The following is a 14003-nucleotide window of genomic DNA, read 5'->3' on the forward strand; positions in this document are numbered from 1 at the left end:
CACCAATATGTGGGCTTCATCCCATGAAGGCTTTGACCCACCCCCTCGCCCCCTTGGCCATTACATAGTCAGAAACAGAACTGTAAATAGTTTACATGTGTAAATGTTTAAAATTTAGTTACGTGTGGTTCTTTACTAATTTATTATTATTATTTATTACATTTTATTTTGTTGTTTACTGGTCGATGCCATTGTTTTTTTAAATGAATCCACTGAAGGATGAACAATTGCTTCTTTTGTTCACATAGCAGAGTATCACTACAATGCTGTAAAGAAATCCACAGCTGACTTGGGTCACACTTTCATTGCATTCAAAAATAACATTATTACACAAACATATTTACAAGTATGAGAACAATATTTACAATAAAAACAAAAACACAATCATTGTTAGGGTCAGAGCCTGCTGAATATGTCCAACCTCTGGTCAGTATTTTTCCAGCATTGTTGGTTGTCCTTGACCTTGCAAATGAAAAAAGAACAGCATGTTAGAGTTTTGCATTTAATTGTGAACTCAAAACTACTACATGATTCCTAACACAAATCCCCTAAGCTACAATGTTTTGCACTTTTTCATTTTTTTTTAAAGTTGCCATCATGTAATGTATGAATTAGTAAGGATGAATTTTACTTCACACGAAGCCCGATCATTCTAAGTAAAACAGTAGTGCCCTGAATGGACTGTCATGGGCTGACAGCAATTTCTTTAAATACAACTCTGCTGGTCTTTTTTGGTTGATAGAAATTACGTAACTTCTTCTCTTGTATAGTACCACGATCAGTCCATGCAGTGTCTATATCATTTCTAGGAGCAAGTGTCAATATGGTTGTTATTACTGTTGGGATTCACAGGACCACAGATGTTTTGTCATTTGGTAAAATATCTAAACTGGAGATTTAAAGGCTTTTTCCTCTGCATGCTCTTTGTTCTCCAAACAAAGAGAGCTAGGTGACACCCATCTCCAGGAGGTCTCACCTCACACCTCAGTGAGACACAAGTTTCACAACTTGGATTGGACAGTGATGTTACAGTGACATGCCCCTCTGTGATGTCACCAAACTCTAAGCTAAGTCCTGCTCCTTTCAACCCTTCTCCTCTTTTGCCCTGGAGCTTCAACAGCTCACACCCTATCCGGCTGGACCTGGAACAGCACAGAGGCCCAGACCCTTGCTCCATAGACCAAACCACTAAAAGGAGGGCAATTGATCACAGACTCTCTTGCAAACACAAGGTTTGCAACTAGCTTTCCAGCAACAAGGAACTAAGTGAGTTAGCACCCAGCGTCTAACTCCACTAAACCCTGAGCGACCAGCTTCCTCGGAGTTTCACCTTTGGCACAAAGGACCCAAAAAAGACTGCACCTGGAACCATCTTCCCAGCCTTCTTCTGCCGGCTAACAAAGCAGCACACCACCAAGTGACTCTTTCTCCCATCCTCTCAAGGATCGGTAATGTAACAACTGGGCATAGCTTATCACAGCTTTACAGGCTAAGCAAGACTGTTTAACTTGTTGTATGGCTTCTTCTCCGGAGCCTTTGTGCTCCACTGTCTCTCAGAATAACTCATATCACAGCGGTGCCTGGACAGCGTGACGTGTGTGGTTGTGCTGCTGCCGTGGTCCTGCCAGATGCCTCCTGCTGCTGCTGCCATCATTAGTCATTAGTCATACTTCTACTGTTATTATACACATATGACTATTGTCACACAAGTATACTGCCAGATATTAATACATACTTTCAACATATTGTACCACAGTAGCCAGAACTATAACTATAATATTATTACTTTCATTAATGTTGTTGTAAGCTACTGTCATTACCTGCATCTCTCTCTCTCTCTCTCTCTCTCTGTCTCATTGTGTCATATGGATTACTGTTAATTTATTATGCTGATCTGTTCTGTACGACATCTATTGCACGTCTGTCCGTCCTGGAAGAGGGATCCCTCCTCAGTTGCTCTTCCTGAGGTTTCTACCGTTTTTTTCCCCGTTAAAGGGGTTTTTTTTGGGGGGGAGTTTTTCCTTATCCGCTGTGAGGGTCCAAAGGACAGAGGGATGTCGTATGCTGTAAAGCCCTGTGAGGCAAATTGTGATTTGTGATATTGGGCTTTATAAATAAAATTGAATTGAATTGAATGTGATTTAATGCTGACATTCAATTATTGTTGTGATAGTTTGCAGTTACTGTAGGTCATTGATTAGTTGGCTTCGCCAAAGCTGAGTGTTTAGTTTGCTAATACTGTTTACAAACAGATTCTTGCATACAACTAAACTGCCAGCCTTGATTCGGCCATTTTAGTAGTTCTCTGTTGTCAGCCATTTTGTTTTGTAGGCCAAACGGCTCTTTGATCACCACACCCACCTTTGTCTTTCTTTCTCTTCTTTCTCTCTCACACACACACACAACACACACACACCAAGCTTGTATATAGTTAGTTAGAATTTGTGTGTTTTGGTTCGCTTTGCTAGTTTGTGAAAAAATATAATTCTTTGGAATCATACCTGCTGTCTGTTTAATGTTGCACAAGAGTGAATGAATAGTCAACCTCTGCTGCGTCAAGAACTCCGAAATCCTTCAGATATTACTGTTAATTTTGGTTGTTGTCATTTATTTAATTATTAATCAAACTTCAAATTAATAGTTTAGCATATTTTATGAGACTGATATCTTTAACTATCATTTTTCCCTTTACGGGAATGGTGCCCCATGAGGTGATTTAATGTTAATTAAGTCACATTATTTGACATAATTATTAATTATTAATAATAATTATTAATTATTTCTGACAGCCAATTAAATCCAACATATTTGGTGCTGCCGTGTGAAGCCCGAATTTATGTTCCCAACATTTTTGGTGCCTCCGTGTGATGCCAAATGTGTTGACCCCAACATTTATGGTGCCCCGTGGTGAGGCCTAAAATGTGTTGACCCCAACATGACTTTAATATATGAATCATAATATCAATCAATCAATCAATTTTATTTATAAAGCCCAATATCACAAATCACAGTTTGCCTCACAGGGCTTTACAGCATACGACATCCCTCTGTCCTTATGACCCTCACAGCGGATAAGGAAAAACTCCCCAAAAAAACCCCTTTAACGGGGGAAAAAAAAGGTAGAAACCTCAGGAAGAGCAACTGAGGAGGGATCCCTCTTCCAGGACAGACAGACGTGCAATAGATGTCGTACAGAAGAGATCAACATAATAAATTAACAGTAATCCGTATGACACAATGAGACAGAAAGAGAGACAGAGACAGAGAGAGATGCAGGACAGACGGTAATGACAGTAGCTTACAACAACATTAATGAAAGTAATAATATTATAATTAATAATAATATATTATTATCTGATAGTATACATGTGTGACAATAATCATATGTGTATGATAACAGTAGAAGTATGACTAATGATAACAGCAGCAGCAGGAGGCATCTGGCAGGACCACGGCAGCAGCACAACCACACACATCACACTATCCAGGCACCGCTGCAATACGAGTTAACCTGAGAGACAGTGGAGCACAAAGGATAATAGATCTCTATAGGTGTTGAAAAAATTTTTGTAATCAATAAAATCTACAGGCAACCTCTGTCAATTATTTTATGGAGGCTACAACCTTTATCCCACCACTCCTTGACCTAGTCAAGCATTTTTCAAAGTTTGCATCATAACAAAAAGTAAATATGAATTTTAAATGTATTTTGGTAAAAATTTAATATAATCTTTATGGTCAAGGAATGTGATTTCAAATAAGTGCAAACAAAGTGGTAGGTGAGTCATATTCAGGATTTATGAAGTAGACAAAAACAATAGCTCAATATCTATGACCAAAATATCTCAGTCTTGGTATTTTAATGATAACCTCTGTTATTTTTGATGATTCATTTTACTGTAACACAGCGAATGAAATCTGGACAAGTCAAATGAGCAGTACAAATTCAAAGCCAGTATTTAGTTTCATAAGAATGAATCAATACATGTATATCACCCTGTCCCAAATTTAAATATGTGACTTCTGCAAGAGTGCTCTGGCATGTCTACATTTTGTCCCAAGATGAAAATGAATGACAGGTGGTGTATGTCAGATTTGGGATGAAAATGTTTGGACTGGGTTTCAGAAAAAGCATATAAGGAGGTCAACTCAAAGAACTTATATATCTGCTCCTCGGCTGACTTGTGTCCGGAGCAGTTCCTCTGTGGTTGGAGGTGAGATACCACATAGCCCACCATACTGTCGGGGGTCATCAGGCCTCTGGCTTCTCACACGTGGCATGCCTCTGCCTGCTGTAGTACGGCTTTGGAGGATGGCCCTCTGGAGTTCAGGAATGTAGCTGTAGTCCTTCTCAACCTTCATGGCATACAGGCTCCACTTCCGTGACTTCTTGTTGAACAGCTTCCTGTATCTGACATGATGAAAGTAAGAATTTGACCAAAACAGGGAAAAGATGGTTACCGCAAAAATCAATTCAGAAAACTGCTAAAATGTAAGAGTGACATTTATTATAATTATTCAACACATGTGCTTCATACTTTCAGCTTCTATAAAGCTCACACACCAATGTCTTAGCAGGTGTATTGTTTTTTTAAAGTTTAGTTTAGTTTATTAGGATCCCCATTATCTGCAGCAAATGCTGCCGATATTCTTCCTGGGGTCCAATACATAACCAAAGTGACTGTTCACTTCAAAATGTTTAGAAAAATTATCTGGCCTATAGTGTTATTTCTCCATCTTGACTGTTTTGGTGTGAGCTGCCAAGTTTTCGAGATATTGACCGTCGAGATTTCTGCCTCCTCTCAAATATACTGGGACTAAATGGCACCAGTCCTGTGTTGCTCTAAACACCATAACAATACATGTGAGAAAAAATCAAATCAGTGTCTTTTTTCAGAAGTCATGACCTTGCTCCTCAAAATAATCCATAGACCTTGTTGTGAGCAATGTAGGAAGTACTTTATTTCTGCAGTAGAGTCTACCAGAATTACTTTTAAATCTACCTGAACTACTTTCTTTTTACTAGACAGAGAATATTTCTTACATCAAACTGCTCACAACGTCCGTGGATTATCTTCAGTAACCAGGTTGTGATTTTTGTGAAGAGACACTGGTTTTGAATTTTTCAAATGTATTTTTTCGGTGCTTTGAGGACCACAAGATTTGTGCCATTTAGCTCTAACCCTAACCCACTGTATTTGAGAGAAGACTGACATCTCTATGTATTGTAATATGTGATTTTGATTTTTGGGTGAACTGTCTTTTAAGCACTTACTCAACGGAGCCATCTGCTTTTCTCTGCACTGGTTGATGGACATGATGGTTGTAATCCAAACCGACAAGTAGGGTGCGAGCTGAATACACAGGTGGGGTGAAGCTGAATCTCTTGCTGGCATACATCAGTATGTGATTGTGAAAGGACTCCAGTTCTGCTGTAGACCTAAACAGTGAAAACGCACGATTAGCTCTTTCATATTGTCATGAACCTATAAGGGATAAAAACATTTTGATTGAAAAATACTGTCACAATCAGTTGTGAACAGCAAAAAAATAAATAAAAAAGGCACGTGATCAAGTACTGTATGATTTACAATTATCTGCATTTTAGAGACTTGTCAGGAGGGGGTGTCGTGCTCTAAATGATTGATTTGTTTAACACTTGTGAACATAAAGATAAATATGTACAATCCACGCCAATTTACCTAAAACTCAGGTACTTCTCAACTTCCCCCAGCCAGCGTTCATTTAGCACTATCTCGGCGAGTGCATCGTGTGCCACAGATCCCTTCTGTATCTACTCCTTGTCCCTGTTGTCTGACAAGGGACCATGGTGACAGGCGTCAAGAGCCCACTCGTGTTCTCCTGCGACGTGGTGGAGTACACCTGTCCACATACCCTATGAAAACAATGACACATCAGCAATATTTCTACACATTAACAGCTAAAATGACAGAGGTTTTATCAGGCATTTCTGGCTATCATGTGTAGCATCATAAATTACTTTTCATGTAGTACTTACAAAGAAACCGTCATAGTTGTCTGCCATTTTGGCACTAAACCAAAAGTGGTTATACACATCCTTGGTCCAATGGAGGAAAATGGAGCACCCCTTCTTCTGGCCGGCCTGAACACATAATGAAATTAAAAAACCAAATGAGATAAAATTATTAGTGAAAACAGGCTATTACTGCGGAGCAATGACAACAACATCAAACAAAGTACATTACATAATATTACCTGGTGGATCTTCTTCCCAAGGTTTTTCGATCCATGCCACATGTCAAGGGTATGATGAACTTCCCATGATTTATATATGACTTTGGCTGTATGAAAATTGAACAAAATAAATGTATGAGTATAGACATCTGTAGCACTCCTACATGAGTTAACACATGAATGAGAAATGAACAAAACAAATAAACTATATACTTACTAAGTGCAGCTATCTGGTTATGAGCGTCAGTACATATTTCACTCAGATTTGCCAGGTCCTGACAAAGTACGTCAAAAGTCCGGATGAATCCTTCCTTCTCCATTATGACACTGTTCCGTACTGTTTTTTGCTTGTCCACTGTCACCATAGAGATGATTTCTTTGGAGTCATTCTCCATTACGTTGTATGTGCAGTATTGTGCACAGAATCCGGGCTGTCCATCCGACCATCTCCTTTAAAACAAAATACAAATAAAATATTCAGAAATTGCACCACACTTTTTTATGCTTCACTGTAAACAATATGACACTGACTAATAGCCTTCATTAAAACTAATCGGACGACAACACTGGGTTTTGGCTGTAGCCGGGAAATAATGGCACTTCGCTTCTCTTCCCAGAACTGCTTGATGGTGTCTACACAGCAGGTGTCTTGGATTTTGAAAAAGGTCGACCTTCCCACCATCCCCATGTTCATGAATTTGAAGAGCAGTGCCACCTTTGCATGGTTATTTCCAGAGAGGAGGATATTCACAGCCAACATGAAGTCCCCCCCTGCATCCCATACTTGAGATTGGGCTGTGAACTCCAATGCCACACAGTGTGACCAAAGGGACACACCTGAGGAAAAAAAGGAAAGAAAGCAAAATGTTTTAGTGGGCAAATCAAAGCTTAATGTAAAGGTAGTGTAGTAGCAAATGAACCAAGGTATTGTATGGTTCCTAATAAAGACAGAGACTGCAGCTACTTGTGCTGCATATATTTAGTGCCATACAACTATACATAACATTGACAAAAAGTGAAAACATTACAAAAAAACATAATATCAATACTGAAAAATAAGTACCCACCCACTGTGGCTGCTGTGGCCCTGGATGTGACCTTCACCTGAAATGGTCCAGGGGTCTGGCACTCCGCAAAGGTCACAGGGTCCTTGGCAGTACACATGGGAATGGGCAGCTGAAGGTACTCAGCTTCAAGTTCAGATGATAGGCAATAGAAGCTCGCTGGCGAATGTCTTTTTCACTCTGAGGCTGGAGCTTCTCAGGCATCTCAGGCGCATCTGTACAAGTTAGATCCACGTCTGAGGAATCATGCACTGTGTCCTCCATACTGATGGCTAGAAATGCATCCAAGTGAATGCTTGTTTTGAGAGCACCACCAGTTCTGTTGGAACGGTATAAGGCACTACTAACACTGAACTATCAAAAAGCCATATCATTGCAGATATATAGGACATAGTTATTTTATTACATGAGAGATGCATCAATTGGCATTTTCTTGGGCTGTTATGATTTCCATTTTTAAGGAAATAAAAAAAGATTTTTGTAACTTTTGTAACACAAACATTTTAGAAACTATTGTTTAAGGTAAAATTAAATTGATGTTTAGAATAACACACTGACTATAATAACTCTTACATTTTCTACGAAAGTGCTCCAGGTTACAGCCAGGCCTTACCAGATTATTATCAAAGGGAGCACAATTAAATCCTAAACTGTACATAACTGGATATGTGATGCTGACTGGCTGTTCTCTGGTCAGGGCCATTCACGCTAAAAAATATCTGGTTGTCAGTCAATTGGTGCATCCCTGAATTACATTCCTTACACTCAGACAACGTGATGACAGGCTCTAACACCACAAATGAAAAAAATACAAATTAAACAAAGAAAATACATCATAGATTGTAACATATACCACAGAAAAGGTATGTGTGACTTACCGAACACAAAACGGGGGGACAAAATCGCTGTCACTGTCATCATTGTCATCACTGTCAATTTCCTTAGTCTCCTCCTCCTCCAAATACAAGACAGAGTCTTTACCAGGGTACCAGGTGTCATCTGCCCAGTCAATTCTAGAGGTAGAATAAAAAAATATATACTGACGTTATATTGAGCCAATATACTGAGCCACCCATGGCCAAAACATAAAAGAAATTCACAAATACATTAACTTACGTGTCGGCATTTAGATCCAGCGATATACTAGGCACAGTAAAATAATATGAGAATAACTTCACACAACTACATTACTACTGTTGATACCAGAATATTTGTTTGAATAAATGGAAAATATACCTTGCATCAAGTTGCTTCAGTGATGCGTCCTCATTGTTGCTGGAGTCCAGCTCTGCTACTCCAACAACAGAGAAGTCATCATCTCTGAAATTAAAATGAACCCGAGATGGCATTTGTCTTGATAAATTCAGCTGATGATTCACCCCTTCACCCGATTTAAGGTGAAGACACCAATGGAAATGGCTATTTGGGCCAATTCTGCTTTCACAATAGCAAACAAAAACAAGTTGTACTCACCGGTCAGGTAGAGAATACTTGACTCTGCTGGGTCAGGCAGTCTGGCACTATAGCTACCCTTCCATGGAGTAGAGGTTAACCTTATTTTGTCATAACTGCAAGAAACATACACACAATACCATTATAGTTTTTGATAATGCGTGTTGTTGCAAGGAAATATATAACAAACAACACAGATTGAAATTCTGACAGATAAAATTAGCTTTATTGGTCACATCTTACATATTTACTAGATTCTAATAGCTGTCAGGCCTGTTCAGATTGTGACTGTAAACTTGTCAACATAAACAACTATCCACCATGTCAACTTTGCTGAGTTGGGGGATGGGTTCTGTTTTATGGTCTGTATGTTTTGGAAGTATGAAAGCAAATTAAACAGAAGAAACTCTATTATATCAAAACGGAGACTAGAACATCTCAGGGAAAATGCATTTCTTCCATGGGACAAGAAACAATATTGACTGACTGATGACAAACACAAAATGAGAACAACTACAGGCTTACTTATCCAAGAAGATAAAAAATAACATGATGCACTATTTGATCTGACTTCCTTGACATTGCCCCAAAGAACATTTATTCATCTGCTATAGTATCACGTTAGCTTATATGGCAATCGGGATGACTGATTAGGGTTATATGGCAACATATAACTTAGAAGTATGCGTAACTGTCATTCATTTTGATTATCACGTTCTCAGTTGAGGTCCCATAACCGCCATATAACGCTAGAATTACCTTCAAGCTGTTTTGGCGAACTTATAGGCGTACAAGCCCTTGGATATGGTATATTGTGATTCGCAGCTCTCACTAGCCACGTAAACACGGACGCCAAATAGATTCAAACGTTAGCTTTAGCTACAGTTAGCAGAACTTAAACACAGACTTCTAACAGTTTCAACCGTAATCTTTACTTACGGTTAGCAGACGGCTAAACTGTTAGCAGCATTCAGCATACCAGTAGCCGTTTGTCATCTGCTTTCATGAAATCTAACTACACAAAATAACTGTCACCGCAACACATTACAACAAATATTACAAGGTTATTCATTTAGCAACTTACCTGTCCAAGAGAAGAGTGGCCAGCTCCGAATCCAACTTAAGACCTAGGCTATCCCGCAGTTCTCTCCATTTCTGTAATGCACTGCCGATACTGACACGACTTTTGTTCCTTTTTTTGTCAGCCTCTCTTTTATATTCTTTCTTTTCTACTTCTGTCTTCCTTTTTTTGGGTTGTTTAGCCATGTAGGCAGTTGTAGCCAATGCTGGAATAGCTACTTTACCAGGTGCACTGGTCGCCATTGCCGCTTGCTCTCCCCTTCTGCCGGTGGCACGGGAACGCGCATATGCAGTAGAACAGCCAATAGGAATGCAGTGGTCTGAACTGACCTTTGATTGGTTGGTGCACATCGGCACGATACTGATTCTTTAGAGGCTGAACACAGAGCCATGGTGAGGTGCAGAAACCTATTGTTTGCTCAGACCACTTGATTTACATTATGCTTAGAGGATATTATGAAATTTTCACTCAATTATACCAAAACAGTGTTGCCTACTGGAGCTTTAAAGCAGGTAGTTTGTTGATAAAATGACATAAACAAGTGTATAATGTGTAAAGCTACACCTCACACACAGTGTAATTATTTGGGGATGTTGTGTCATTACACTCAATCTGAGCATGAAGTTGATTGATTTTTAATGGAGGAATAGCAGCAGCACTGGGCTTGTTGGCTCCCAGCATTTCAAAACACCACCAAAACACCATATCCCACCATATTTGCTGTGTACTCTCTGTGTCTGACTAATGTGTCATTGCCTTTTCTCATAAAGAGTTTCATTACACAGAGAGACACAGCTATGTATGTGAACCTTTTCAATCCAGTCACCATGTTTGCATAAGAGTTGCTTGGGAACTGTGCTGATGATACTCTGAGTGCTCATTTCACTCCTGCTCCAGTTATATGAACAAACAGTTAAAGCCTTACCAGAAAAAGGAAAGTTCTCTCAGTGTTAAGGTATTTTCTCCCAGACATATGACAACAAAGATTCTTTTAACGTTGGAAGGAGATTTTGAGTTTTCTTGTAAATCTTAAATTCAGCTCCTGAAAAATAATCCACTCTTGTCTCGTGTAAGTTTGATTTTTTCCACACCTGTAGTGTCGTTTTTCCCTGCTCACAAGGTACCATTAAGATTGATAAATAAACTAAACTGACTTACAATTGGGATTTCATATCATCATATTACAACTTTGCCTTTGTTATTGACAGTGCATTTAGCAAATGTGTTTCCACCACTGAAGGACAATCTTTCTGATTGCTGGTAAACTAATTCTTGGTCTGTAGATACGACAGTATTTGACCTTGTAGACAGCTGTTAGTAAAACAGTCTCACCAATCTAGTCATATCACATGATCTTCCTCAACAGATGCAAGGAAAAATTAAAGCTGCAACCAGCGTTGGGTGGGACCTCGGACTCACACCGTTTTGGACTCCAGCTCACGTAGACAGTTAAAGACAAAAGTTTTTAACGATTTTAGACCCCTCTCCACTCTAGCTCACAGCTGACAATTTCTCAACATTTGCTCATGTTACTTTCAGAGGCACTAGCTCACTTCCTGTTGGATTTAGGTCAGGGGTGTCAGCGTGTGATTTGTAGTTCTTGATGAGACGAACAAGCCAGTTTTGGTTTGATCTTTCTACGACATTCCTACGGGCGGCAGTGGCCATTTTCGCACCAATGGGGCCCCATATCATGCAGTAGGTGTCCATTTTTCCTTTTCGCCCCTGCCCTTCAAACATCGGCCTTCAGCCAAGGTCCCTAATAATAATGATAATAATAATGAACGTACCAGAAACAATAGGGACCTCTGACTCTCACCGTCTCGGCCTCCGGCTATCCTGTAGTCTATGTGAGGGACATGACAAAAGTTCAAACAGTAATCCCATCTTAATTGTTGTTTGAAAGCAGGGACAGGGAGAGAATGTAGGACTGTTAATTGGTATTTTTTTCCACTTGAACAATAAAGTGAAACAATTAGTTATGTAAATGAATGTCCTGACATTTGTCTTTCGCCACATTTTCAACCACTGTATCAACAAAAATGTAACTGTGATATGTCAGCTATGAAAACAAAATGTCTTCTTCAAAACATCCACATTAAAATGAAATACACTCTAATGTAATAAAGAAATTATATAATGTTAACAACAAAATGGTGTCTGTTATACTGTTAAGAATTGAGGTGTTCCCCATGTACTGTAAAAGACAAAGGTCTGTGGTGACAGTACTCCTGGTTTGTTGTGTAACACATTGTGATGTAAGTACAGAAATATATAAATACATAATATACAGTACATTTTAACAGGATAACAAATATTAACATGGATAAAACATGAATTATAAAGGAGAGTAAATCATAAAAGAAAACAATTTTTACAAAAACTAAAGTGGTGATCAAACAACGGAGCTTGTAATTTTGGAGTGTAACATTTCCTCAAAGATGTGCGTACTTCCCTGATGTTTGTAACACTCTGTTATGGACTCGTTCCTGAAATTAGGTAATTTGCTGTAACCCTCCAGGTCATTCAGTTGGGTTCAGAGAAATGATATTGATGAAAATAAATGGAAATACTTTTAAGGTCATTTTCAGGTTCATTTTTAAAAAAGTAACGGGTTCTTATGAAGGTGGTGTGAGCTTATATTTTGAAAGTTGTAGACATAACCCATGTGACCTACTGAAACTTTGACATGTGTGATGATCAAACGTCACATCCATATTCATTTGAAATCATGTGACCTAGTGAAAGCTTGATTGATGTGTACCGGCTGCTGTGAGGATATAAGTAACAACAGGCAGACACAAATATATACTAGTTAATTTCAGTGGAAAAAGCTGCAGGTTTGATTCAAATTCTAAATGAGGCAAAAGATTTTGACCTAGAAATCTTGTATTTACATGTTTTTGCTATCAGGCATTTATTTAGGAAGTTGTAGGAATGAGCCACATGAGCTGGTCTGTTTGGTCAATGTGTGTAATGTCAGGTGTGTGTGATGATGAGAAATACCCACAAAAATTCAGTGTTGTTCCTTATAAATTTACTTACATAGGGAAAGGCAGACAACATGATTTGGAACTTCGATAGCTTCTGAAAACCTGCAGAAGACAGGCTTGTGTCTGTCAGAGTGAAGCCATTGTTATGCTGATTAATGAGCTGCATGCAGTTGAGAGAGAGACAAGGTGACAGCCCAAGCACTTTAACGTGGGATTAAAATCTCTCGAACTCCTCCCTTGAATTCCCAAACTGTGGGTCCAATTGTCAATCTGATCATACCAGCAGAGAGATACACTTGTCCCGAATGCAGGCATATAGTTTTTATGTTTGTGGAGTCAAAAATGCGATCTTAGTGGCAGGTTAAAGATGTGTTGGCCCTCATCTTTTCTTCCGAAGATCATCATGAGGTTTTGTGTCACGTCACCTTTGAGCGCTCATAAAATCCAAACCGTTCGAATAATGACAAAGTTATTCAGACGTTTTGTTTAGCAGGGGTAGAGCTGTCATGTGTGTGAGTTTGAAGCCGATACGATAAACGGTGTAGGAGAAAATATTTTTTGAGAAAGAGAATTTTTGAAAAATGACATTTTACTTTGAAAGGGCAAATAGCTCACTTCCTGTTGGATTTAGGTCAGGGGTGTGATTTGTAGGTCTTGATGAGACGAACAAGCCAGTTTTGGTTTGATCTTTCTACAACATTCCTACGGGCCGCAGCGGCCATTTTAGTGTGTCTAGGTGGCGCGAAAATCGTCAGGAGGTTTTGTGGCACGTCACCTTTAGGAGCCCATAAAATCCGAATCGTTCGGGTAATGACAAAGTTGTTCAGAGGATTTGTTCAGCAGGGGTTCATCTGTCATGTGTACGAGTTTGAAGCTGATACGATAAACGGTATAGAAGAAGATATTTTTTGAAAAAGAGCATTTTTGAGGCAAAATCTTACTTTGAAAGGGCAAATAGCTCACTTTTGACACTTTAGGGGTTATTTTTTTCATTTTATCAAATTTTCGCTAGTCCTGACATGCGTGCCAATTTTGGTGAGGATGTGGGCATGTTTAGGGGGTCAAATTCAACCTCAAGGAGGCAGCGGGAGAGAGAAAGAAAGAAAGAAAGAAAGAAAGAACAATAATGAACACACCAAAAACAAGGTAATTCTTCAGCCGAGGCCCCTAATAATAAACGTTCCAAAAACAATAGAA

General features: G+C 39.1%; 1 pseudogene; it reads right to left on the bottom strand.

Moving 5' to 3' along the window:
* Positions 1-4158: 4158 nt before the first annotated feature.
* On the bottom strand, positions 4159-8629 carry LOC144459373 (uncharacterized; annotated as a pseudogene).
* Positions 8630-14003: the final 5374 nt, after the last annotated feature.

This window comes from Epinephelus lanceolatus, chromosome 3 (assembly GCF_041903045.1).
Source record: "Epinephelus lanceolatus isolate andai-2023 chromosome 3, ASM4190304v1, whole genome shotgun sequence".
Lineage (NCBI taxonomy): Eukaryota > Metazoa > Chordata > Actinopteri > Perciformes > Serranidae > Epinephelus > Epinephelus lanceolatus.